The sequence below is a fragment of the Furipterus horrens genome, unplaced genomic scaffold (assembly GCF_987537825.1).
Source record: "Furipterus horrens unplaced genomic scaffold, mFurHor1.1.pri manual_scaffold_15, whole genome shotgun sequence".
Taxonomy (NCBI): Eukaryota; Metazoa; Chordata; class Mammalia; order Chiroptera; family Furipteridae; genus Furipterus; species Furipterus horrens.
Window position 1 is genome coordinate 11,718,693 of NW_028327185.1, and position 25,039 is coordinate 11,743,731.

General features: G+C 39.2%; 1 protein-coding gene across 3 annotated transcripts in view; it reads left to right on the forward strand.

The window, feature by feature from the left end:
• SMYD3 (SET and MYND domain containing 3) overlaps window positions 1-25,039 on the forward strand; it is a 466,700-nt gene that overhangs the window by 137,581 nt on the left and 304,080 nt on the right. The window contains exon 1 of one of the 3 annotated variants that reach the window (XM_090263213.1): window positions 15,858-15,874. The exons of the other annotated variants lie outside the window; for them this stretch is intronic. The gene's annotated coding sequence lies outside the window, so the exon portion shown is untranslated. Of the gene's footprint in view, window positions 1-15,857; window positions 15,875-25,039 lie in introns of those variants that run through there. 3 annotated transcript variants of the gene reach the window in all.

Here is a 25,039-nt window from a genome sequence, read left to right on the forward strand (position 1 = left end):
ATTTCTGTTTCAGTTTCTTTATCTGAAAAATGGGTGTAATAGCTCCTATCGGAGACAGTATGCCCGGACTTGTGCCTGGCACGCTGCAAACGCTGCATTAGTGTTATCTTATGTTAGGGCCGTATCTGTGATCAGACCTAATGTAGTGCAGAGAAACAGAAACAGAGGATGAACCATTCAGAAATAACCGAAACAGCACACTGTTTGGGGCACGTGGTAGGGACGCGGGCTGGATGCCTTTGCACTTGAGCCCCAGTCACACAACATTCTGTGGAGGGTGTTTTATATCTGCACATTACCGATGAGTCTCCCGAGGAAGATGCTGCCGTTTGAAGTCTGCATCAGAGAACGTTGTTCCCATGTGGAGCGTTCCGCTCCATCCGCCAACCCAAACCCCACCTCCCCCACTCCCACTCAGGTTTCTGTTGGTTCCGTCGATTTTCTCTGTACTAAGAAATCACCCCTTGAAACAAATTTCCAAACCTATATATAAGGTATATTTGAGTTTTAGAAGAGCTTAAGGTAGCTGACTTTCAGGTTTTCATTTTAGGGTTTTCATCTCTTAAAACTGTTAGCTATCATTGAACAATGGGGGCTTTTAAAAAATCGAGGTATAATTGGCACATAACACTGTATTAATTTTAAGTGTACAACATAACGATTCGATATTTCTGTATATTGCAAAATGATCACCATGATAAGTCGAGGTAAGTCATCACTACACAGTCACAGATGTTTTGCCTTGTGAGAGAACTTTTAAGTTTTGCTCCCTTAGCAGCGTTCAAGTATTCAGTACAGTATTATTGACTATAGTGACCATGCTGTACACGATGTCCCCTTAACTTATTTTATAACTGGAATCTTGTACCATTGACTCTCTTCATCTATTTTGCCCGTTCCCACTCCTCACCTCTGGCAACCACCGATCTGGTGATCTGGTCTTTTTGTTTATGGGCTTGGTTTTTATTTTTTTAAAGCTGTAATGAGATCATACAGTATTTATCTTTCTCTCTGACTTATTTCACTTAGCATAAGGCCCTAAAGTCCATTCATGTTGTCACAAATGGCAAGATTTTCTTCTTTTTTTTTTTTTTTTTTATGGCTGGATAATATTCTATTGTATATGAGCATAGGCCCTGGTGCATACGGCAAATACTTAAGGAACATTTATCAATGAAAGGGAAGACCGAAGTTGAAATTGTGGTCTCTCACAACTGGGCAGATGACACATTTTTGTTATCTGTTGATCTGTCGATGGCACTTGGTTTGCTTCCACATCTTGGCTACTGCAGGGCTCATGAGGGCGTGTGTATTTTTTTCAAGTTAGTGTTTTTATTGTCGTCAGATAAATACCTAGTAGACGAAATGCTGGATTGTATGGTAGTTTCATTATTATTTTTTTTAGGAAACGCCATACTGTTTTCCACAGTGGCTGCACCAATTTACGTTCCCATCGACAGTGCACAGGGGTTCCTTTTTCTCCACATTCTTTCCTACGCATATCTCTCGTCTTTTTGATGACAGCCATTTTAACAGCTGTGAAGTGATACCTCCTCGTGGTTTTGATTTGCACGTCCCTGATGATCAGTGACACTGAGCACCTTTTCAGGTACCTGTTGGCCATCTGTACGTCTTCTTTGGTGGGACATCTTTTCAGATCCTCTGCCCGTTTGTTTTCTTTTTCCCCCATTGGAGCGTTTTTTGTTTGATGGTTGGTTTTGCTGCAGAGCTGTATGAGTTCTTTATATATTTTGGATCTTAACTCCTGAAAAGATACATGATTTGCATACATCTTCACCCATGTCATAGGCTGCAGTTTCACTTGGTTAATATTTTCCTTGCCGTGCTGAAGCTTTTTAGTTTGATGTCATTCCGCCTGTTTATTTTCGCTTCTGTTGCTTTTGCTTTTGGTGTCATTAAGGGAACTGTATTTACAGTTCAAAGTTTCACAGTCATCTTTAAAAACATATATCAAATTACTCTTTTTCTGATTTTGTTTGGTAGAATTCTAAATGCATGAAAACAGCTCTAAGAGATGGAGCTTCAATTGCAGTTGAATTTCTGCCTCAATAGACACATGATACTTCACTACCCTTTGGCAGTGTTAGAAGCTGCCTGACTATTTCTGAAGTTATCAGTGGGCCCCTTTTGGATTATTCAAGGTGCTATATAAATGTGTTGATGTCTTCTTAGTTTTCTTTAAACTTATGTGTCTGGTCTTGCGGAGATTTCTTTTTCAAAATAAAATACTCTCTCATGAAGTGTGAATATTATCTGTTTTTACACCTAGCTCATGTGAAAAATTGTCTTTGCTGGTCTGCTGTAGTTTTACAGTCACTGAAAATAGTGTTCTGAGCTCGGTGGCTTTTTTCTTTAAGTAGATATGCCGTGACAATCGCATTTGTCAGGAAACTGTGGAAGATGTGAGTCTTGTACTATGAAAATGAGATTTCAGAGCAGCCGCAGTAGACACAGGGCGAGGGCCGATTAGACAGCGTTGCCAGGTGTGTAGAGGAGAGCGCATTAGGTTGGAGAATGCGGAGGAAGTGGCATAGGACTATTGAGAAGTCCATTTTTAAATTTTAGATTTAAAAGTAAGAGTTTTGAGATAATTTCGCAGGTGTGTATTAAGAGAAAAAGGGGAAAGCGGAGTTGGTGGGCTGATGAAGAAAAAGAGGAGGAAGGAGAGGATTACATTTGGATCTGCCCTGCGAGCACTGACACCTCTTCAGACGCCATAATGGTGTCGCGCCGAGGTGACTCAGTCTGACAGCAAGCTAGCATAGCAGAGGCTCGACTACTCGGGAGAATTGCTCTCAGCAGAAAAGAGACAAAGCTGAATATAAAAAAGGACAAGATCACTTATCTGACGGGGAAATAACCTGAGGGCTCATAGAACATCGTATCTGAGAAACAGTTGCCAAAGCTGATATTGCAGTGAAAGGTAAGGGCCTAAGACTTAATGGGACCTTATCTTATTAACTGGTAAGAAAAATCAGTTTTGGAAATGCATAAATCTCACACACACATAATTTTTTTAGAGCCGAAAGAGAAGCTGGGTTTTGTTGTTGCTTTAGGTAAAACCATTTTATCACGCTGCACCATGATATTCAAATATAACTTTAATTGCAAATTTTTATAGTATCTGCTTTCTCAGCTATAGTCTTTCTAGTACATTTAGGAAATTAAAAAATAAAGAGCCATTATATAGGGTCCACGCTGGGCACCTTTTCAAGAATTAAAATCTGGAAAAAAATTCATGTTAATTTTATGTCTTTTTGACATTTTGTGTGGAATATCAAATGACAATATTACCGTTATCATTCTGTGTTTTTATTGCGCTTCATAGTTTTCATACCTTGCTTGGGACCTCAGTTTCCCCTCAGAACAACACTATGAACTAGGGGGTGGTTCCCTCATCCTCCAGATGAGTAAGTAGCGGTCACACTGGCTACATGACTTGCCCAGGGGAAATGGCCAAGGGGAGTCTGCAGTCCTGGCTTTCAGAGGTGACTGCACGGGATGGGATCATAAGCACAAGGAGGCGCAGGAGCAGCTTTGATCTAGGAAAAGAAGTATTTAATTACTGATTACTGACTGATGGGGGAACACGTGGCTCAGGTTAAATTTTATCAGAAAAACCGTGTGGAATAGGCAGTCTTTATGAACCAGTGGCAGAACTGAAGTTCAGTTTCCAGACCTAGAAAAATTAGTTTATGTATACTGATTTGGTAAAAGTTAATTTCCAGTAAAAATATTGCCTTGTGTTTGATAAGATCAATTTTTGGATGAGACTGGACGATTTTAAATCTTCTGATTTTTTTTTTTCCAAATCCAAAAACTCACTGTGTCCAGAGCCCAGCATCTGATTTGTGACCAGACTTTTCCTGTGTGTGTTACGTTGGTTAGAAGGCACGATTTGATTGTGTGGTTAGCAAAAGGCTGGGTAGAATTGTTACATCATCAATTTCTGTCTTCCTGGCCCAGCCTTACTTTGTTGTGGTGGTTTTTCCGTTCTGTGGAGCAGTTTACCCTCAGCACCTCATCAATGACTCAGTACCTTAATCTTTGACTTCAAAATCTGTGCGCAAAAGAAATACCCTGGTTCCCCATGAACTATTTCAATTGAGACCCAAACCCTTTGTCCCCTGAATGGCTCTCTTCCTGCAACTTTGGTTCTCAGCGAGTTGGTGGGAAGCATTTTGGTGACGAGGGACAGTAAAAGCGGGAAAGGACGTGTTCCTATTACTCTTGAAAACATACTGTGGTTTTGAGGTAGCTGTTACCCATAGCAGCTGCCCAATCCTGGAAATAATTATGTAGATTCTATTACTACCTGGACTCTTAAAAAAAATTTTTTTTTTAATTAATTTTTAGAGAGAGGGGGGAAGGGAGGGAGAAAGAGAGGGCAAGAAACGTCATTGTGCAAGAGATACTTTGATCTGTTGCCTCTCACACGCCCCCAACTGGGGACCTGGCCCACAACCCAGGCATGTGCCCTGACTGGGAATTGAACCTGGGAGCTTTGGGTTTGCAGGCCGGCACTCAGTCCACTGAGCAGTCCACCAGCCAGGGCATACCTGGACTTTCTTACCAAATTTTTCAAAACAAACATCGTGACCCACTGAGAATTTTTGCAAAGAAAATAGGTGACACTTAGCTAGAAAATTTTTTTAAAAAGTGTTACTGTAGTTTTTGTTTTCTTTAAGAAGCACTTTTTAAAACATAAGGTCCCATGTTTAATCCAAAGAATGAAACTTGAGGTTTTAATTCATAAAGTTTGAGTTCTGGGACCCAAAATATTTCCTCCCAGGCTGCACATACACCTTGAAATGTCATTACCTGCCTGAATCCAGGGCCTGGCCATTTGTTATATGAGCAGCTAATTTTTCTAATGTGGTTCCTCAGGGGCCCAGTGCAAAGTCACAGAACACAAGCGACACAATGGAGGAGCGGCCTGGATTCAGATCAGTGCCAGTGAGTTTGCAACTCTGTGACCTTCGGGCCTGAGGAGGAAGTTGCTTACAAAATAGCATTTGGTCTCTGGATCCATCTAAGGAGTATTTTACTGTCTGTAACTAACTAACAAATATGCTGAATGTTGTTTTCTCCTTAGAAACATTTTAATTAGCTGAGGAATTGGAATTTAAATGTCTTCACTCCTATTTGAGATAATGTAATTGTGTTCAGCAATATAAATGTTGTAGTGAGACATACTCAGTTTGAATTTGGGCAGAAACCCTGCGTTATTTGGGCATCTTCTCTGTGCTTCAGTTTCCGCATCTGTAAAATGAAGATGCTAAAAACAGCAACTTCATAAGGCCGTTGTGGGGATTAAATAAAATCATAGATGTGTTATTAATGCACGTTATAAAGTTCCTAATATATAGTACTGTTGTTGTATTTGATGTAATTCATTTATGAATGTGAACCTTTAAGCTTCTTTGGTCATAACAAATGCATATATAACATAATATGAACAATTCATTCTTCATAAGTTATACTTGCTCAGAAATAATATTAAGTATCTATTGGACTTCCCCACTTATGATAATGACTCCACTTTGGAAACCTCATTACTTGGGACTGATGCCCTTTCCACTACGATAGGAAACCTGGCTACTCAAATAGACTTAATTGGACTCTCCAGGAGAAAAGAAAAATTTATACTCCAGGTAGAATCGCATTTGAAAACTAGAACAATGTCCAGTTTAATATAACAAGCACATTTCCATGGCTACAGTTTATATTAATAAACTTTATTCAGTATAAAGAATAATGTTAAACAAGAACTTCTAGAAAATAAAGTTCTCTGTTGTCCTTTACTTGTACATTATACATAATTAATATTGTTGATGTTTGAACAATATGGATTTCAACTGTATGGGTCCAGTTATACAAGAATTTTTTTTTTTCAATAAATGTATTGTCAATCCTCTGTATCCCAATGTTCCCATCAGCTGATTCAGCCAACAGTGTATCGGAAACAGTATTTTTCATCCGCGGTTGGAAATCTGTGTTTACAGAGGGCCAGCTTAAGTTATGTGTGGATTTTCAACTACATGGGAGGTGGCTCCCCTTAACCTCCACATTGTTCAAGGGTCAGCTGTCTATTTGAATACATTTATAATGTTAAATATGTTTCATATAAAAAGGTAGCTAATCATAATTGTAGGCCAGGGCATGTCAGCTGGAGACAAGCCTTTCTGGACTAGGGGCCATCTTATCCAGGAATCAGCTTCTTTTCACTAAATCAGTGGGGCTCCTTCAAGTTCATGTCTCCTAGCAATTGGAGTCTTGGTTTCATCTCCTCCTTTGCTGATGGCTGCCTGGCTCCTGGCATGTTCATTTTGGATATACTATTCTGAGCCTGGCATCACTGTGATCACCTTGGATGCCAACATCAAGAAGGCAATTTTGTCAGAAAGAATGAAAAATACCTTTTTACCCAATTTCATCCCTACCCAAACCCCATCTCAGGTAACTACCACACTCTAATTTGTTGTCTTTTTTCATTGATGTTTTTAAGCTATTGGGAAATAAATTACTTTGTTTTCATATCACATTTCTCTCTTGAGTCAGAATATCTCCTCAATATTAATTCTCTGACTAGAATCACAGTGCTTTGTTAGTGTGTGTGTACTTCTTACTAGGCACAAGTGGGGATGTGATCTTAAGAAGGTGAAGCCCTAAATCCCTTAGGTTATCAAACAGAAACCCTCCCATTGTCTAATTATTTAGCCATTTGTTACCTGCATAGTGAAAAAGATTGTTCTTCATTTCAGTCTGGTCCCTCACATTTTCTTAAAAGCTCATCACCAAGGTATCTTGTCAGGGATGGAGCTGGACCTTTGACTCTTCACTCATTTGGGTAAGCTGGTCAGTGCAGTGTAGTAACTCTGCTGTCACCTCCTGGTCCCCAGTTTCATTCTTTGGTGACCTCTCAGGCTTTATCATCTCTTGAACTGCGTGCTCTTTCTGACACGCTCTGTCAGCAGTTGGTTCCCATGTGACCTGGCCACAGACATCCCCGGAGTAAACCTTTGCTGTAAATGATAGGTTTTGTGATAACCAAACATAATCAGAGGGAGAGATGGCCATTATTTCTCTCTCTTTACAGAATGGCTCCAGTAATGACTTCATTAGATAGGACCTTGGTGTGTATAAATTTCCATGTGTGTGTCAGGCTAGAGAAAATTCTCATTTACAAAAATCAAAACTCTTTGTCTTAGAATATAAACTAAGGAAGTGATTTTTTTGTGTGTGATATAGGAGTATGCAGCACAGTATTCCTTTAAATCAGAAACCTTACTGAGACTTAGAGGATGTTTCAACCCATGCAGGGAGGGGAAGAAAAGTCAAGGAAAAGGGAAGGGAAATGAACGGGAAAGGGAAATTCGAACACATCTTCCCGACAGTGAGGTCTGAGGGGGGGTCATCCCAGAACTGCACTGCTCTGGTCCAGCGAACTTGAATTTCAGTTAAAAAGAGCTACAAGTTTGGTTTTTTTTCTTTCCTTTCTTCTTTTTCTTTTTCTTTGCAGTCAAGATTGATACTCTAGTGAAACCAAATGCCCTGAGTTCATGGATCCATTTTACATGAAAACTTAGCTCAGGGAACCAGAGGTGAGTCCTGCCCTTGGACTGTGAGGCCTCCCCTTGAGCCCACATTCAAGGCTGCAAGCAAGTCCTCCCACACGACTTCCCTCCCCTTCAGTGCAGCCGCAAACGTTTCCCCAGTGCAGTCTGTTACTTGAGAGTCTGTGTGGAGAGTAGTAGAAGCCACCTCTGGCTAGCTGCAGGGAAAGGGGAATTAGTTGGCTGGTCCCTGAATTATTCCATAAGATCAAAGGAATTCCTTGAAGAACTTGTAGACCCACCTCGTCCCCTAGAATGCTACCTCAGGTGGGAAGACTCCACCAATTTCCTGTCTCAGAGTGTCTTTGTTTCGTATCTTTGTACCTACAATGGGAACTTCTTTGGAAGTTTGGGTTAGGCCTCAATCAGCAGGGCCGTGTAGCTGAGAAATAAGCATCGGCACACGTTTCCAGAATAGGGGAAGTTTTGTTGTTGTTGTTTTTTAAATAATTTATTTTTTTAGAGAGTGGGGAAGGGAGGAAGAAAGAGAGAGAAATATCCATGTGCGAGAGAGACATCCATCAGCTGCCTCTTGTGCACCCCTAACTGGGAACTTGGCCCACAACCCAGGCGTGCGCCCTGACTGGGAACTGAACCATCAACACTTGGTTCGCAGGCCGGCACTCAGTGCACAGAGCCACACCCGCCAGGGCAAAGGGGAGTTTGTTAAACTAAGGCAGTTAGCTTATGACGTGACTGCTCCATGTGCTAGGTGCTGTTCCGTTTTCACCCCTGTGTTTATAACGTTCCTTTTGCTTTTGCCCTTCCTACTGGTCAAAATCCCCTCAGTGCAGCGTAGAGTCTCCCTGCTCCGTGATGCCCGCCTCTGAGTCAGAATCCCAGCGGCCTCCCGCGTTCCCACAGCAGCTGCTCATCTTCACTCTCCCTTGGCTCTGCCGCACATACGCAGCGTTGTGCATTGGTGTCTTCTTTCCGCTCTGCCCCATCCCCACAGACCTGACGTGTGCGTCGCTCTGCGGAGATGGCAGTAAGCGCTGGGGTCAGCTGAGAGCTGAGTTACTCTGACAGTGACTGGTTGCTGATTCGGTCATGCCCTAGAATTCTCAGACGACTTTAAGACTGTGATGTTCGTAAGAAGTCCAGCAGTGAAAAGAGCAATGCCAGTTTTATGGCACTGGCGTTTCTTCCTTCAGGAGAAGGGAGCTATCGAGAGAAGGGGCCCTGGAAGGGGGTTGGGGGTGATGCATCGGCCCCTGGGTCTAGGACCTTTTTACGTGTCTCAGTCCGCGTGAAGTTCTGAGCGTCTGCGGTCAGGCGGCCTCAGCGGGTGTCCACACAGCAGCTCCCCGCCCTGGTGTCGCCTTGGAATTAGGGTCAGGTTCCTCCTTTGTAACGAACAGGGAAGCCGCAGGTGCAGTAAGATCCAGGATCACACCACAAGGACAACGACAAAAGCCAAGTAGTAAAGGGGAAAGGAAAAGTTTGGGTAAACATTTTTTTCTTTTCTTTTTTGACTAAGGAAGGTCATAATAATTGAATGTAAACCTTGGCTCTGAGTTTCCTAGCAGCTGGAAAGGAAGCGGATCATCGTCTGGTAATAGTCAACCTCTCAGTTCGTCAGAACAGTGACATACTTGAGTTAAGATCCTGTGTCTTTGAGCTTTGGGGTTTCTTGTGGTTTGGGTTTCCTATTTAAATTGTTTTCCTTGCCCTGGATATTTTAAAGAATGCATCATGTGTGATTTTACATATGTAAGCTTCCTAAAACCCTCGATGGGAAAAACAGGAGCATAAATATGATTAAGTAAGCAAATAAAAAATAAATGAGTAAAGTTAAAAAATAATTTTATTATTATCATCACTGAAAACAAATGAATGTCCTGGAAAACATGCTGAATTAGCAATTGACTGAGACCTTGGCCTTAGATATTATCTATGGTTGCATTCTTATTAAACTTGCATTTGCAGAATTGAAAAAAAAAAAAAAACGTAGCTGTAACTTTTCATATAGTTTAGTGTATTCATAGCAAAGTTTGAGCATGAAAAATCACCTCTGCAATCTTGAGAAATCAGTACCTCAGTGGTTCGTTGGTGTGGAATAAATGTTAATTCAGGGAAATAGGTCTTTAATCAAGAGTGATGCCAAAGTGTATTAAGGCTTATTCAGAATCACAACATTTTTTGAACATTTTCTACTTTAAATCCCATTTATAAGGTAACATTAACCAAAATGACTGGGGGGAAAATGATCCCAAAAATCAGGACTTTTTCACATTACTAAGTAGAAGCTTCATTCTCTCCACCGTAGTGAGTCAGCACCCCAGAATTAAAACTTCTGTTATGTACGTAGACAGTCCCAAGATGCATTTAAAAATGAGGCCACTCAAGAAAGTGAAAAGTACAATTAAGTCACATAGAAGTGTCCTTGGACTCTTGGAGTGGGAGGAGAGTGATGGGAGCTGATTCATGAGCTGTAGCTAACGCCTTTGGTAGTGTGTTTTAGAGTCTAAGGATTTAATTTCTTAGATAAAAATCTCCATTATTTTGATGAGGTATTTTAACTTTTGCTTTTTGTAAATCGTCTTTTCCACTTCTCTCTCCCTCTTGGGGGTGGGGCTACCCTGAGCATGGCGAGTGCCAACGCCTTTCTTAGTACAGTAGAAACTATATATTCCACCATGTGCCAAAATATTTTTGTTCTCCATTTTTATTCTTTACACTTCACTTTGTTTGGAGACGACAGTAAAGGAAAAATGAAAGCTAGTAGCTGCTTAATTCCATCAGGAGCGTGAGAGAGTTCTAGTCCTTGGTCTGTTAGGTCATAGCAGAATTTATGGAAATCTAAAACATTAATGATGCCTGATAGTCAGGCTGCCACACAGAGATGAATGGATTGCCTGGACTGACAGTAAAATCATAGATCCTTGAAACCTCAGCATTTTGAAGATCAGTAAGATATCATTTTTGCGTGTGTCCAGAATATGCCATGGGTAATGTTTAGATGGAGTCCCCATAAACCCACTTTGTATTAGAACTGAAATATTTTTTTCACTGTAGGAAACTAGTGCCACTGGACAATAAAGGAAGACTTATAGCAGGCAATAGAAAACACTGTGGAGAAATCTAGTAAAAGCAGTACTCGAAGTGCTTCCTGTCCCTTCTTATAGTACTAAAAATGTGAAGCAGAAAGAATTTTGATTACACAGGCAGAAGATCTGCTCTTACGGTGCACATTTTATATCGGCCATTATTGACCAAGGGAGCATCTTTCAATGTCACATTGAGTTAGCTGCGGTTCATGTCATGGACGGCTTTAAAGCTATTTGTCATTAATAATAAGGCATTTAAAAACGTGAAAATGATTATTGTGTATACCACTAGTGTTTCTGCTTTGCTGTTTTGCAAGAATTAAATCCTATTTATAAGGTAACATTAACCAAAATGACTGGGGTGGGGGGAATGGTCCAGAAAATCAGGACTTTTTCATATTACTAAGCAGAATCTTCATTCTCTCCAACATAGTGAGTCAGCACCCCACAATTAAAATTTCTAGTATGTACATAGATAGTACCAAGATGCATTTAAAAATGAGGCCACTCAAGAAGGTGAGAAGTACAATGAATTTGCATGGAAGTGTCCTTGGACTCTTGGAGTGGGAGGAGAGTGATGGGAGCTGATTCATGAGCTGTAGCTAACGCCTTTGGTAGTGTGTTTTAGTGTAGTAAAAAAAAAGAGGGAAGTACTTCAAGTTAGTCTTTCTCATGTGTAAGAGATGACAATGAAATAAGATATTTTTAAACATGAAAATTAAATTAGTGGAGACTCTTTTTATGTATATTTTTCTTTATTTGTTGCCCCCTCCAATTATCCTTCTCCTAAAGCACAGGGCTGGGCAAAATTGGTCACAGTGGCTAGTTGAATGTGCGGTTGTCTGGACACACGTTTTAAATTTGACTACCCAGAAAATATGCGCAGATGGAGTATGAAGTTTTTATTGATGATAGGCTATATTTTGGGTTATATTTCACATTAGATTTGGATTTGGTTGATTTTGCCCTTAAAAAAACTCATCTTTTACCTCCAAATAAGGGGAAAAAACATTAAAAAATTTCTAAAGTGTTTTTCTTTTGGACATAACTCTTAATCTGTTGTGTTCATTTTCTGTGAACCAAGAATTCTTTCTTCACCAGCTTTCCAAGTAGAAATGAAAACAATATTGAAAGAGTTACACATTTTTCCAAGAATTGCAGTATGATTTTTAAAAAAATTAGTATGTGGACCAACTAATGCAATAAATGTGGCCAAAGACTGATTTTGATAGTGAAGTTCAGGAAAACTCCCAGAATATGTATGAGGGAAAAAAGACTAAGTAATGGACAAGTTGGGAAATGAAAGGTTAATATCTAGGAAGATCAATATCTTCATGATTTCCAGAAGCAGGTAATGTCAAAACAGAGGGGAAGAAATAATCAATGAAATCAAAGAAGAATTCTTCACAAAACTGAAAAAGCCACAGTAGCTTGCAATTGAAAAGACTATATGTTGAGTCAGATGAAAGAATATCTCATACTGAGCTTTTCTTATTCTCAGAACTTCATGGATTAAAAATACATATATAGCTGCATACTTCCAGAGAGAGAAAAATGAGTTACTCAAGGTACAAGGACTAGACTAAAAATCACATTTCTTAGAAGCCACATTGGATTTTAGTAGATAACGGAGCAATACTTTCAGAGTTTGGAGAGAAAATAACTTTGAATCAAAAAATCTCATGTAGCCAAAAGTATCTGTTAAGTAAGAAGGCAACAATAAAAATATATACAGATAGGCATGGACATAAGCTATTTCTTATCTAAGCTTCCTGTATGAAAAAGAAGTATTTGGGAAGTTTCTTCAATGAACTGATAAAGGGAACCAAGATAAAAAGAGAACGTAAGATATACGAAGGAGTTGCAGGTAAAGTGAAGAAAAGCAACAAGCAAGAAATCGAATCCTTTTGACTTTGATTCATGGAACATTTTTCTCAAACGGGAGATTCTAAATGACACAGGATTGCATTTCTTCTTCGGTGGGTCTATCCACAATACTTAGTTCTGTGGTTCATAATATTTATTTAATTAAAAGATTGTAAATCCTGTCTACTGGTTTTTGTCTCCTAAAAACAACTATTGAGAAAGTACATAGGACTGAGATCTAATTATGAAAAAGAACTTAATGGCTTATAAATAAACCCTGACAGGGTGAAGTAATACTGTAACAAAAATCAGGTAATAGAGGTATACAGAAGTTAAACTATAATGGTACCCATCAGAAAAATTTTAAAAACATACTGTTTAAAAAGTTTTTTTTCAGAGAGAATGCTATTAGAGAAAGGAAAATTTTTATTTTATGCTTTCAAAAATATGTGCATATATTACTTTCCTAGTTTTAAGAAGGCTTAAAGATTTTAAAGAGCATTTGCATCAGTTGGCGATTGTTAAATTATAGTTCTTTCTTACAATGCAGCGGATGAGATGAGTGAGGGAGACTGATACATGTACAGAAATGAAGATATTAAGTGAGATAATATGTAATGTGATATAGATGGCATGATATAATTTAGGTTAAAATGCTTTTATGTTTATATATATTTACATTAAAAAGTCTAGAAGGCTTCATAACTACTCGCACTTCCCTCTTCAGTTCTATACGTATGGAAAGGTTTGGGGCTGTTTATCGCTTTTGCAGTTATAACACTCGTTAAAGATAATCTGAAGGATGCGATTGTTTGAAGCCCAGAGAAGGGGGGGACTCAGCCAACATGAGCCACGAAGCAAGTGGCAGGGTCAGGACTAAAATCCGGTCGTAGCCCTGCCACCAAGGCTTGGGGAATTTTAGCCTCCTCTCCAAGTTTCTCCCCACCCTCCTGAGCCACCCCTAATCATAACAGTTACAGTAGTAACAGCAACAATAATTACAAATAGACGAGTTGTATTTCATGAAAAGTGTGAATAAAAGCATCTTCAGGAGAAAAAGAAGGAGTCTGTCCCTGACATCTTGGTGGGGGTGGAGGTGAATAAGCAAGGCTTTGACAAAGGAGGTGGCAGCTGAGCAAAGCCTATAACAGTGAGCATGGTTTTTGACAGACCGATGTGGGATGCTGTGGCCAGTTTGTCCCAGGTAACACAGCGGCACCAAAAAAGGAACTCGTGTGACAAATGCACTCTCTTCTGTTAATATTCATGCTTCTCTCACAAAAATTAATTCACGTGCACTTGATAAATAGGGGGAGGAGACTGAATGAATGGGACAGTCTCTTCGGTTTGTAAGTGAGTTTTCTTGGCGTGTTAACGGTGTTTGTCACCAAGTGGTAGCAGCTGAACCCAGGGTACGGTCACCTAGAATCGCAGCCCAGCCAGCGTGGAGAAACACAGTCATGAGCCTGAGGCCCCTTCACCTGCTGTTCTTCACCCGGTTTGCTCATAGTTTTGCCCAGTTTGGGTGCATTTCCATAACTTAAATGCCTTTCTTACAAACTACCTTCTTGCAAGCTACCTTTACCTTTACTTTAAAAGTTCTGTTGTGTATTTACTGCAGTATTTCTTTATTAAGAAATTAATGTCTTATTTTATTGGTGCCAGTATTTTTTGTTAGGTTTTTATTTAGGGCTCTGGTTATATTATATAGGTTTTGAGTGTTCTGCCTTATAATCCCTCACAGTGCAAGATCTTACCGACCATGGGATTTTTTCATGTGTCTCTCCAAGTACCATAAATCTCTAGTTTAGCTTCTAGGGCAGGGCTGTTTAATAAAACTCTCTGTGGTGATGAAAATTCTTTATATCTTACCTCTAATGTAGCCACTAGCCACACGTGGCCATTTAATTTTAATCTCATTAAATGAACCGCACAGTTCAGTTCCTCGGTTGTGGGGGGTGTACTTCCAGTTTGCAGGAGCCCCTCCATGGCTCAGGCTCGGACCTCGTGGCTGCAGAGAGAGGCAGGAGCTCGCGAGGATTTGTGAGCCCCAGGGAGAGACTCCCGGCAGTCTTTCCGCAGCATTCCCTGACCAGAGGTTAGGCATTTGCTCTGGAAGAGGAATTCAAGGAGAGGTTCTAGGACGGCGTGAGGAGTATGGAGCCTGGGTGGGGGGGGAGCTCCAAGGGCAGGTGGCCTGGTTCTGAGCCCCGCGTGGCCCCAGGCTGGATGTGCGACTCCCCCAGAGCCTGAGGGCCACACTGCACTTAGCTCATCTACTAGTTACGTGTGGTTATGTGTCCCTAACTGGACTATAAGTGACTGGAGAGGAGGGATTGTATGTTTCAGTTCTGTATCCTCTTCAGCAAAGAACACTTTTTTAGTAACATACATAGGAATGGCATCATTATCGAACTTGAAGATGATGTGTTATTCATAGGCCAGTAAAACTTGAGACTAATTCTTCATTTTTAGTGAGCTGGAAAGGATTAAATATAGGGATGATTAGAAACTAGTAAAGGACTTATGGCACTTTCCAATTACACTGGATAAAAAACATTGTTAATTCTTGTTTTTTTCCTTCTGTGATTGTGCACTTTCTGCCTCAGCCTCACACATTAAGAGCCAGTTTGTTAATGAGACGTTTGACTTCCTATTTTTTTCAAGTTAGTAATTCAAAAGAGCTACCATTTTTAGAACTAGGAGAATAGGAACGTAATGCAAAGTGAAATATGTCTGTGTTGCAAGATCAGATTCAATGTCATGTTTCACTTTGCGGTACTCTGTACATCTCTGCAGTGGTCCCCCCTCACCACCACCCCCACTTCCTCTTTTTGAACCTAAATGGTCTCATAGGCAATGGCCTGATTTTGCATCCATTGTATGGGTTTTCGTCATTCTGTATGTTACTTTTGCATTTGTTTAAAGAGACACATAATTTAAACAATTCTAATTCTGAATTGTGTAGTTAAAAAGGCTTCTTGCACAAGTTTTAACTGATTTATAGAATTCTCTATTTTTAAATTAACATTTACAGCACAGCACGGTTCACTGTTTAGCATTTATTAGCTTGCAAAGTTAAATATAATACGCTGTTACAGTGAGCTATTTTAAGGTATTAAAATTTAAAACACACGGTGTGATAGGCCCGTGTGGTCCCAGTGTGAGTTGAAGGGGTGCTTTCCCTCGGTGTGGGGTCTGCTCCGGAAGGATCAGCCGTTGCTTTGTACCTCATTGTCATTCACGCTGCATCCAGCGCCACTGGAAAACTAATGAAAACGCCGGGGCTGCAAGGCTTTATTTCACTGCTGAGGATTCGCAGTGGTTACAGTATTATGTAGTGCCTAATTCTCCTGGCGCAGCATATTTTTTAATAGTGATTTTTATTTTCTGTCCAGTGATCCATTTCGTTCATTAACTCCTTAACCACCGAGTAAGCTTTAAGTCACAAAAGAGCTTCCAAAGGAGAAGGAATGCGCTGGGTGTATTATTGATGTAAATGTTCCGGTCGTTCCTAAATCTCTCTCTCTCTCTCTGCCTTCATATGTGTATGTATAGATATATATCTATATCTGTTTGTTGTTAGGTGGCCATAGATATATTAATATATATCTAGATACATTCTCATTGCCATAAACTATGGCTTTTAAGTCAAACTATGAGAAGATCAAAGTGCGAGAAGAGAGTAAATACTGTTTTTCTCCTAGTGTATGATCTTAAGTGATACAACTGTGGCCATAGCAAAATTAGGTTCAATTCATTAAAATCTGCTCATTTCTCCCAAGGACAAGCCAAACTAGGGCATAAGGATTCTAATGTCACTGCTCCCCTTTCATTTGATTTTCCATCCTTAACACAAAGTAAACATTGCGTGTACCCTTCATTTTGAGAAATTGATTTGCTATGGGAAGTTGACTGGTATTGGATTTTGTGTGTGATTCGTACAGATTTGTACCCCAAACCGTAATTGTCATTCATGCCATGCTTTTGTGTTTCAAGTGCCGTATCTGATGAACAACCGGCGCCCCAGATGACTGAGGCGGTTTTGAGATGTAAGGGATATCATCTCTTGGGTATAATAAAATGTCGCATGATCTTATTTTGATGTATTTTTCCCTTGCAATTTAAAGCGGTACTTTCTTAAAGCGATAATGTACATCAGAGTGAGTGTGTTTGCATTTTATAACTATCAAAAAACAGTTTTTAATACAGAGTTTAGAATTATGTTGATGCTTGTCCATGCATTGTAACAATATCACAGTTGCATTTCGTATGTTACACTGTTCCCCGTCGTAGGGATACCTATTTACTTATTTAATTAAATCCATGTCTCGCTGATGCTGATGTCAACTGCCCTGTGACCTCAGAAGCTGTGTTCTGGACAGCATCGTTATTACACTCTGCATGTGTCCACGAGCCATGTCAGAAAATCAGGAAACGGGAGTGAAAATATGTCCTTCTGGAAGTGGGGTGCCAGCCAGAGCAAGAGAAGAGTAAGGTGACGGACAGTTCCAGGGGACGAAAGGCTGCTTTCAGGAACGAATGAAAGCCAGGCTCGCGTGCCTGGCGACAACCCAGGGGCCTCACCGAGCACGGGAATACTGAATCCGTAATTTGAAAAATTCTCTTGAACAAAATGTATTAGTTAGGGACTTAATTAAAGTACTTAGGTGAAAATATACCTCATTAAAAATAGTTCTGTCTGAGTTAGAGAACTGAGGAAATGAGAAAGATAATATTATGAGAAATGTATATATACACATCTTTGCATTAGAACTACTTCAACTTAAATTAATTAAAATAAAACCTAATTAAAAACTAGTTTTCTCAGTTGCACTAACCATATATCAAGTGTCCAGTAGCCACGAGTGGGTAGTGACTGCCATGTCTGTTATTGCAGAAGGGGCTATAGCATAATGCTGGTCTGGAAGAATGTCTTCTTAATCAACGGAGGCACAAGGACCATGGTGTTGTTCTTTAATGGTAAAAATAAGCCAAACAGTACAACAGTGAGGATATATTCTGCATGTTATGATGCTTTGCCTGGAGACATGATTGCACCCTAAGAATTATAAACACTGAAGCGATTCCCAGCTTGGCCATGAAACTTTTCTGTGGCATCTTGGACCTGTTATCGGGTCTCTCCAAACTTGTGACCTGCCTTTCCCGTTTGATATACCAGCATACCGCCTGGTTCCCTGTATTCTTTCTTATTTTCCTTAGGTGATGATTTCTTTATATATCGTTTTAAAATATGGTGTTAGCTTATTGTATTGAATGTGTTTATGCAAACTACTTTAAGTCTTTACTAGGGGGGGTGTTTGTGAATTAGAGGGAAATGATCCATTGTTTTTCTTTCAACCTTGGTTTCCCTACATGTTAAAAAAAGGGCATTGGTATTACCTAATGTAAAAATCATAAGCAGAGTGAGAATTAGTGAGTTGATCATTGGGAACGATTGGAAGAAAAGATAAAACATTCTATACAGAGTTCCCAGACATCTGGACAAGACCATGTGGGAAAAGCATTGGTTCTTAAGGGCTTCATGAATTACCACGTTAAAAATTCCTAAGGCATTCCACAAATTAGTGTTTAAGTTCAATTATGTTTAAGTTTTTAAATGTTTGGACAATGACTATGAGGTTAATGCCTCATTTTTGACATTTAGCTGTTTGAATACCTGAAAAAACCTACAAGGCCCAAATTTTCAGGCCTGAAGATTTGTATAAGTTTGTGGTTAGGTGGTCGTAGATGTTGAAAAAGTTGCAATAACATGCCATTTTGAAAAGCTCAAAATGCTTGAAATGTGTGTTATTTAGCTTTGCACATCTCTATGAGTTGGATAAGGGGCAATTATAATCAAGGACTTTTAGCAGGATGATAAACTGAAGAGCAAAAACCAAATGCAGTGTTTCTCAGGGAAAAGATAATGTAGAGTTTTTGTATATAAGTAAAGATATTTTAGTAGGAGATGTTCTAGTATCATTTATTCATGTAATGAACTTAATTTTTAAATTAAGGAACTACTAATTGAAGATTTAGAATTATAGTCATTATTAATGGGGTCTAAAAAGAATATGGAGCTTTGTGGAAATTATTTCAAGTTACTAAATTGCTGTTCTTGGACTAAACGATATTAGAGTAGTTTCTAAGTTTCTCTACAAATTTAAAAAATATGGCTCAAAAATCTCACTTATTAATTCATCGATTTTGGGTTTTATTAGGGATATTTCCAAGGATAATGGGAACTTCTAAAAGCAAGGGAAGTATCCAAAGTAACATACATAATTAAGAAGAGTCATTACTTCTGTTAGAAGAAACATGGAATCTATATTATGCAGTTTTGTTATTTTTATTTTTTTCATTAAGTCAGATAAGGGATGGCGCTGCCAGGAAACACATCCTCTTTCTCTCTCTCTGAAAAAGTCACACATAAAGGGATATCAGTAGAATCGAGGTTTTTGAACTTACAAACCATTGGAACCTAAATTGCCAGCCACTCCAGCTACTACGTAAAACGTGATCTCAATATTGAGATTTATTACCATTTGGGATTTTTTTGCCCTTTACCTGGAACAGCAGGGAGACTCTGGGATGGGGAGGAGGGCAGGTGATGTGTCACCAGTTAGGACCAAAAATGCGAGACAGGATGTCTGGGAATCGGAATCAGATGTTTGATTTTCTTAGGCCTCGAATGTAGAAGGCGTACCTCACAGTCCAATGATAGAAAGAGTCTTATAAGATAAACTGTTTAATGGTAGCTAAGCATGGAAACCAACTGAATTGTCCTGTTCTAGGATCTAATGAAGTAAACTTTGAAATAAGGAAATACATTATGTAAGTGTAATATTGCATGTGATGTTAGATATAAGTTATAAATATATTTATCATAGATTTTTAGAGGTAAATGGGACTTTAGAAAATTATTTGAACGATTATGAGTAAGCTAGTGTTATTTTCATTTTATGCATCAATGGATGCAAGCCAGAGAGGGTATCTGCTTAGTTCAAACTGTTAATAACATGCTAAAGGGACCTAGTTTTCCAGGTTGGCATCTCAGGGTAGAGTTTCCTTTATCACCAAAGTGCCTTTATTTAGTTCTTCCGAGGGCTCTTGAGTACATGAGCGGGAAAGGAAACGTAGAAGGGTAGAGATGATATCATCAACATTTCCTAAAGGAGAAACTTTGTCCTTTGATTGTAGAAAAAGTGAAAAGCGCATCTGTGTATTGTGATGTGTCCCACTGAACGTGTTCCCCCATTTGGCCTCAGGGCCAATGATTTACCACGAGGTAAATGGGAAGCTGGACTCGGTTAGTATTCCCCACAAACTAAGATTATTTGAATTGTTGAGGAATAGAATTTAATGTCAGTCATCACCATAAGCTGTCATTAAGTATTAATTTTTAATATTAAAGAAAACTAGGGAGAACAGATAATTTCACCTACTAATGAGGTACTAATCAGCGTCAGAAGATGGAATTGAAGCACTCTATCCCACTACTTACTGAAGGCTTTGTTTTCATATAGTTTATAATTGTCCTTGCAATAATCATTGAGGAAAATATACCCTACATCCCATCTGGACAAAATAAATCCATAGTACCTGGCGCCTTTATTAACTTGTCTTTATATAAATTAAAGAACAACTTAAATTTATGTGAAGTATGCTTAGTGGAAAAGAAGCCCCTTGAGAAGTTAGTGGAAAGGCCATGCATTTGCACTAACATACATTTAGGAGTGAGTGGGGGCAAATGACAGGGTCCCTCACAGTCATTTAGTCCCTCCACTTTCTTTGAGGGCAGTGCCCCAACCATGTATAGATACAGAAGTGCTACATTCTCAGTTCAGTTTCAAAGGGCAGGTGTATGGAAGTTTATTTCAGGCAAGAGGAAACTTTCTAGAACAAAATGGGATCCAGAGAATGTAAAAAAGAGCAAATAAAGCTACTCTGGATACTTATTTTGTGGTGAAAGGTGACTGGAACATAGATTGGCTTTCATTATCGGAAATAGTTAGATGATCCAATGCATAATGAGCGTTTCCAGGTAGAAGAGAATGTTAAAACATTTTTTATTGTGTCCTATGAGGTAGGCCTGTCCTTGCAGCCTTCAAGTCAAAATGCTGCTGATTTGCACGTCTTTATACAAATATAGAATGTAGTTGATCCTAATCCGTCTTCAAAGATCCTGATTAAATTTGGAAGAAGAACAGATCTGGAAAGTAGAGAAAATAGATTTGGAAGGAAAATGCTATGGATAGAGAGGCTTAATGAAAGAGATATTGGGCCTGAGGGGTGTATATGTTGTGGGTGCCTATAGTTTATTCAGGAAAGATGTTTTTTAGAATTAGAGTTAGTAGGTTTATCTGAGTAGGAAAACAAAGGGAAGGATTAAATGTGTTCAGTTTCTTCCAGTAACTTCTATTTTTATCAGTTTTGAGCACGTATGTAGGTGTGTGAACTCACACACGTGTGTGCGTGTGCGCACTCATACCCCCTTTGACTTAGGTTCTTTGCAGCTCCTGCTGTGTTTCTGTGTATAGTGAAAAAAGGGTTTTTTCTTTCTGATGTGGTTAGGATTTACGGAGTGGTCTAGAGCATTTAGCGTTGTCTTAAATTTCATTGTTCACTTATTTGCTTACCTGTTTGTCCTTTCACTGCCCTGCCCACCGTGGTAGCTCTGGTAGCAGTGCACAGAAAACCTCTCCTGTGCCAAGTGCAAGGTGCTTCAGTGGATGTTCTGGAAATAAAAGGATATTAAAATCCTTTTTACAAATGAGAGGTCTTTGCAGCCAAAAGAAATTTTCGATTCTGTTCAGGTTATAATCAAAACTGAATTTGGAAACAAGTCAAACTGAATGTTATGTGATTAAGTTCATGCAAGTGAAATTACACAATTCAGCAATTCCAGTATATTATAATTACTGAAGTTTTCTATATCCTAAAGGGCCATTCAAAACACACAATTCCAATCAACTGTGCTTGTCAGCTGAGAGGAAAAGGGAGGTGTGTGGAGGAGGAGGGGGACATAGAAGGGACAGTCATACTGAAATGACGCTAGGTTAGGTCAGATATTTGAGTGCCTTCAGAGCCACATCATAATGATAAGCAGGGGATACTGGGTGTCCTCGCTAGTGAATGTGACTCCACTTCCAGTATTTCTTGAGAGGTGTTCGCTTGAAGTTCCAGGGAAGAATCTCTGCATCATCGGTATCAGAAACAGGGACTTCATGAATGAATGTCAGGGCTATTGCTGTGTGACACGGCGAATACTGTTTAGTTCTGTAGGACAGATCTGCATGCATTAGGGGTCCAATAACAACAATCGAGCGTATTGGGTTAGTATCAAATGAATCATATCTGTCATTATAGGGTGGTCCTGTCCCTTCTAAACTCCTTAATCACCGCTCATTGGAACCTGTCAGTTGCTTCAGGCTGTCATTGAGAAGCCACTGAAGTGTGACTGCGTAATGTTCAGCGTTCCTGGCGCTCTCCACTTTATATTCGTGTTTCAGGGATAATCCTACCTCTTGTCCTAAGCCTCAGTCTCCTCTGGCTGCTCTGGAAGAGAGTAAACATGAAAATTTTGACTTTCTGTTTGTCAACTGAGACTTCATTAGTTAAGGAAGGATATATTTAGCAAGAACCTACTCTGTGACAGGTGCTTTTGTTAGGAACTTTTAAAAATTTTACGTAATTCTCAGAGGAACATTGGGAACTAGGTATCATTGTGCCTGTTTACAAACGAGGAGGTGGACGCGCTGAGAAATCAGTTATGAGCTCAAAGTTCTGCAGCTCATGACGCACCGGAGAGCTCACATCCCGGGTCTGACGTCTGTGATCGGTCCGTTTTCTATGAGAAGTTGGGCGTCTCCCTGAGCTTTCGCCTTTGTCTGTCATGAAGTCAGCACAATACTGACCTCACTATCTATCTTGTAGAATTATGAGAATCAGATGAATGTGATACAGATTCCAAGCTCTATTATGATTATTATTAGCGTTAACTTACCATTCCCAACATGATTTTTTTTTTATTAACTGTCATCTTATATCAAGATTTCTGAATATAGGATGTGATTCTGTGTAGACGTCTATCTGCAACAGTGGGTATTTTAATTATTTGTTAGACTCCTCGTGGTTATGTTTGGGTTTCTTTGAGAATGAGTTTTACACCCTTCTGATTGTTGGCAAATATTCCTACTGAAGAAAAACGATCCATCTGTTCAGCTGGTAGCCAACACATCACAGTGAACATAGCAGATCCAGCTCCAACGTGAATTATGACGAGACAGTATAACACAGACTATGTCATGTCCATCAACATTATTGCTTTTCTGTTTTGCTAAATAATTTTATCATTGAACACACAGGAAAAATGTTTATAACATAAGTGTAAGGCATGTATAACAATGAACAAAAACCTGTATAGCAGTCAGACGGCCTAAGAAACAGAATATTGCCACATATGTATTGCAGTCAATATTGATGTGTATATATATATATATAATATATATATATAATATATACATATAAAAATTTTTAAAACATTTTTATTGAATTTACTGAGGTGACATTGGTTAAAAAAATGACAGGTTTCAGGTGTACAGTTCTATAACACATCACCTGTATGTTGTATGGTGTGTTCACCACCCCAAGTCAGGTCTCCTTCTGTCACCACTTAGCCCTCCTTTCCCCTCTCCCACCTCCCCCACCCCCCTTTCCCTCTGGTAATCACCACATTGTTGTCTGTGTCTGTGAGGTTCTTTTTATTTTCTTAATTCCTTCCCCCTTTTCACCTTCCCCTCAACCTCCCTCCCTCTGACAGCTGTCAGTCTGTTCTCTGTATCTATGGGTCTATTTCTGTTTTATTTGTTTGTTTATTTTATTTATTAGGTTCCACATATCAGTGAAATCAAATGGTATTTATCTTTATCTGTCTGGCTTATTTCACTTAACATAATACTCTCCAGATCCATCCATGATGTTACAAAAGGTAAGATTAGTTTTGTATATTTTTAACTTTATATAAATGAAGTCAGATTATGCTTATTTTTTCCTATTTCCTTTTTGACCTGCTATTCTAAGATTTATCCATAGTGATATATCTCATTCAGTTTCACTGTTGTATAGTTTTCTCTTATGTGAATGTATCATAGCTTCTTTGCTTTCCATTTTTAACTGTTACACACTTCATCACCATGAACAGTCATGAAATCATCTGCTGTTGAACATGTACGGGAGTTTTTCTAGGGTATATAACTCATAATGGAATTGTTGGGCCGTGACTACGCTTATCTCAGCTTCACTAGATAATGTCACATTGTTTTCCAAGGGGACTGTATTTATACTGAACCATTTGTGCGTTAGAGTTCTCATTGTTTAAAATCTTCACCAGCATTTGACATTGTAGGATTTAAGGATTGTTGCCAGATTTTTAATTATAATTAATTTTTCAGTCCTACAAGATTGTTTTTGTTTTTTTTGGTTTAGACATTAATTTTTTTTCCTTATTTTTCTTCATATTTCCAGTCTCTTAGTTCTTTAAACATATTAAACATTTACTTGAAATTCTGACAGTTCAAATTTTGAGACTTCTGTGAGTTTGATTTGACTGTAGGATATTTCTGTCAAGTCTTGCTCACTAGTCTTGTTTTTTTTTGTTTTATTTATTACTTTTTAAACTGTAAGCTCATGCTCTTTTGAAATTCCTTGACGTCTGGACTGAAGGTGTATTCCTCTGGAGTGAATTTGCTTTTTGTCCTGGTGGCTAACTAGGCCATCAACAGCTCTCGGTCCCTCTGACGTTAATTTCTGTGCTCGAGGCTTGTGGCACCAGAAAGATCTTCTGAATTTAGGTCGTATGCCTGCTCATTTGCCAAATTATGCTTATGTTTTTCTGGAAAAAGTTATCCTTCTCTATCCAGTGCTAAGGTCTAGATGGGCAACATTCTTGCTGTTTCTTTCTGTGGAGTAGTTTTTTCTAATCTACTCTGAGGGTATTGGGTCTATTCAGGAGTTGGGTTTTAGATTCTCCACTCTGTGCGTGGCTCAGGCGTAGTCTCTAGTGGTGCTTTGTTCACAGGTGGCTGCCAGAATGGAAGTGCAGGGTCCCCAGATTAGCTAAATGTCTCCAGTGAAAACCTAGCTTGAGAGCGTGCTCACCCCTGGTTTTGCTCCGATGTAATTATCTGAGTGTGTTTTTCATTCTTGTCATCTGAATAATACCTTTTATTTACTTTTCAGTTTTCTCTTTTTTAAATAGACTTCTTATATGCCTTAATTTTTCTTAATATCTTTTTATTGTAAACATTTTCAATCATGTTGAGAAGGGGAAGGGCTAGGATAGAAAGTGTATCGCCTAGATTCCAGTTGTTAGTATTGCTGTCTCTGTGTGTTTCTGGGACCATTTGGAAGTCATTTGCAGATATCAGACACTTGACCCTGGTAGTTTGCTGTGTATCTTCTAAAGATGAGAAAATTCTCCTT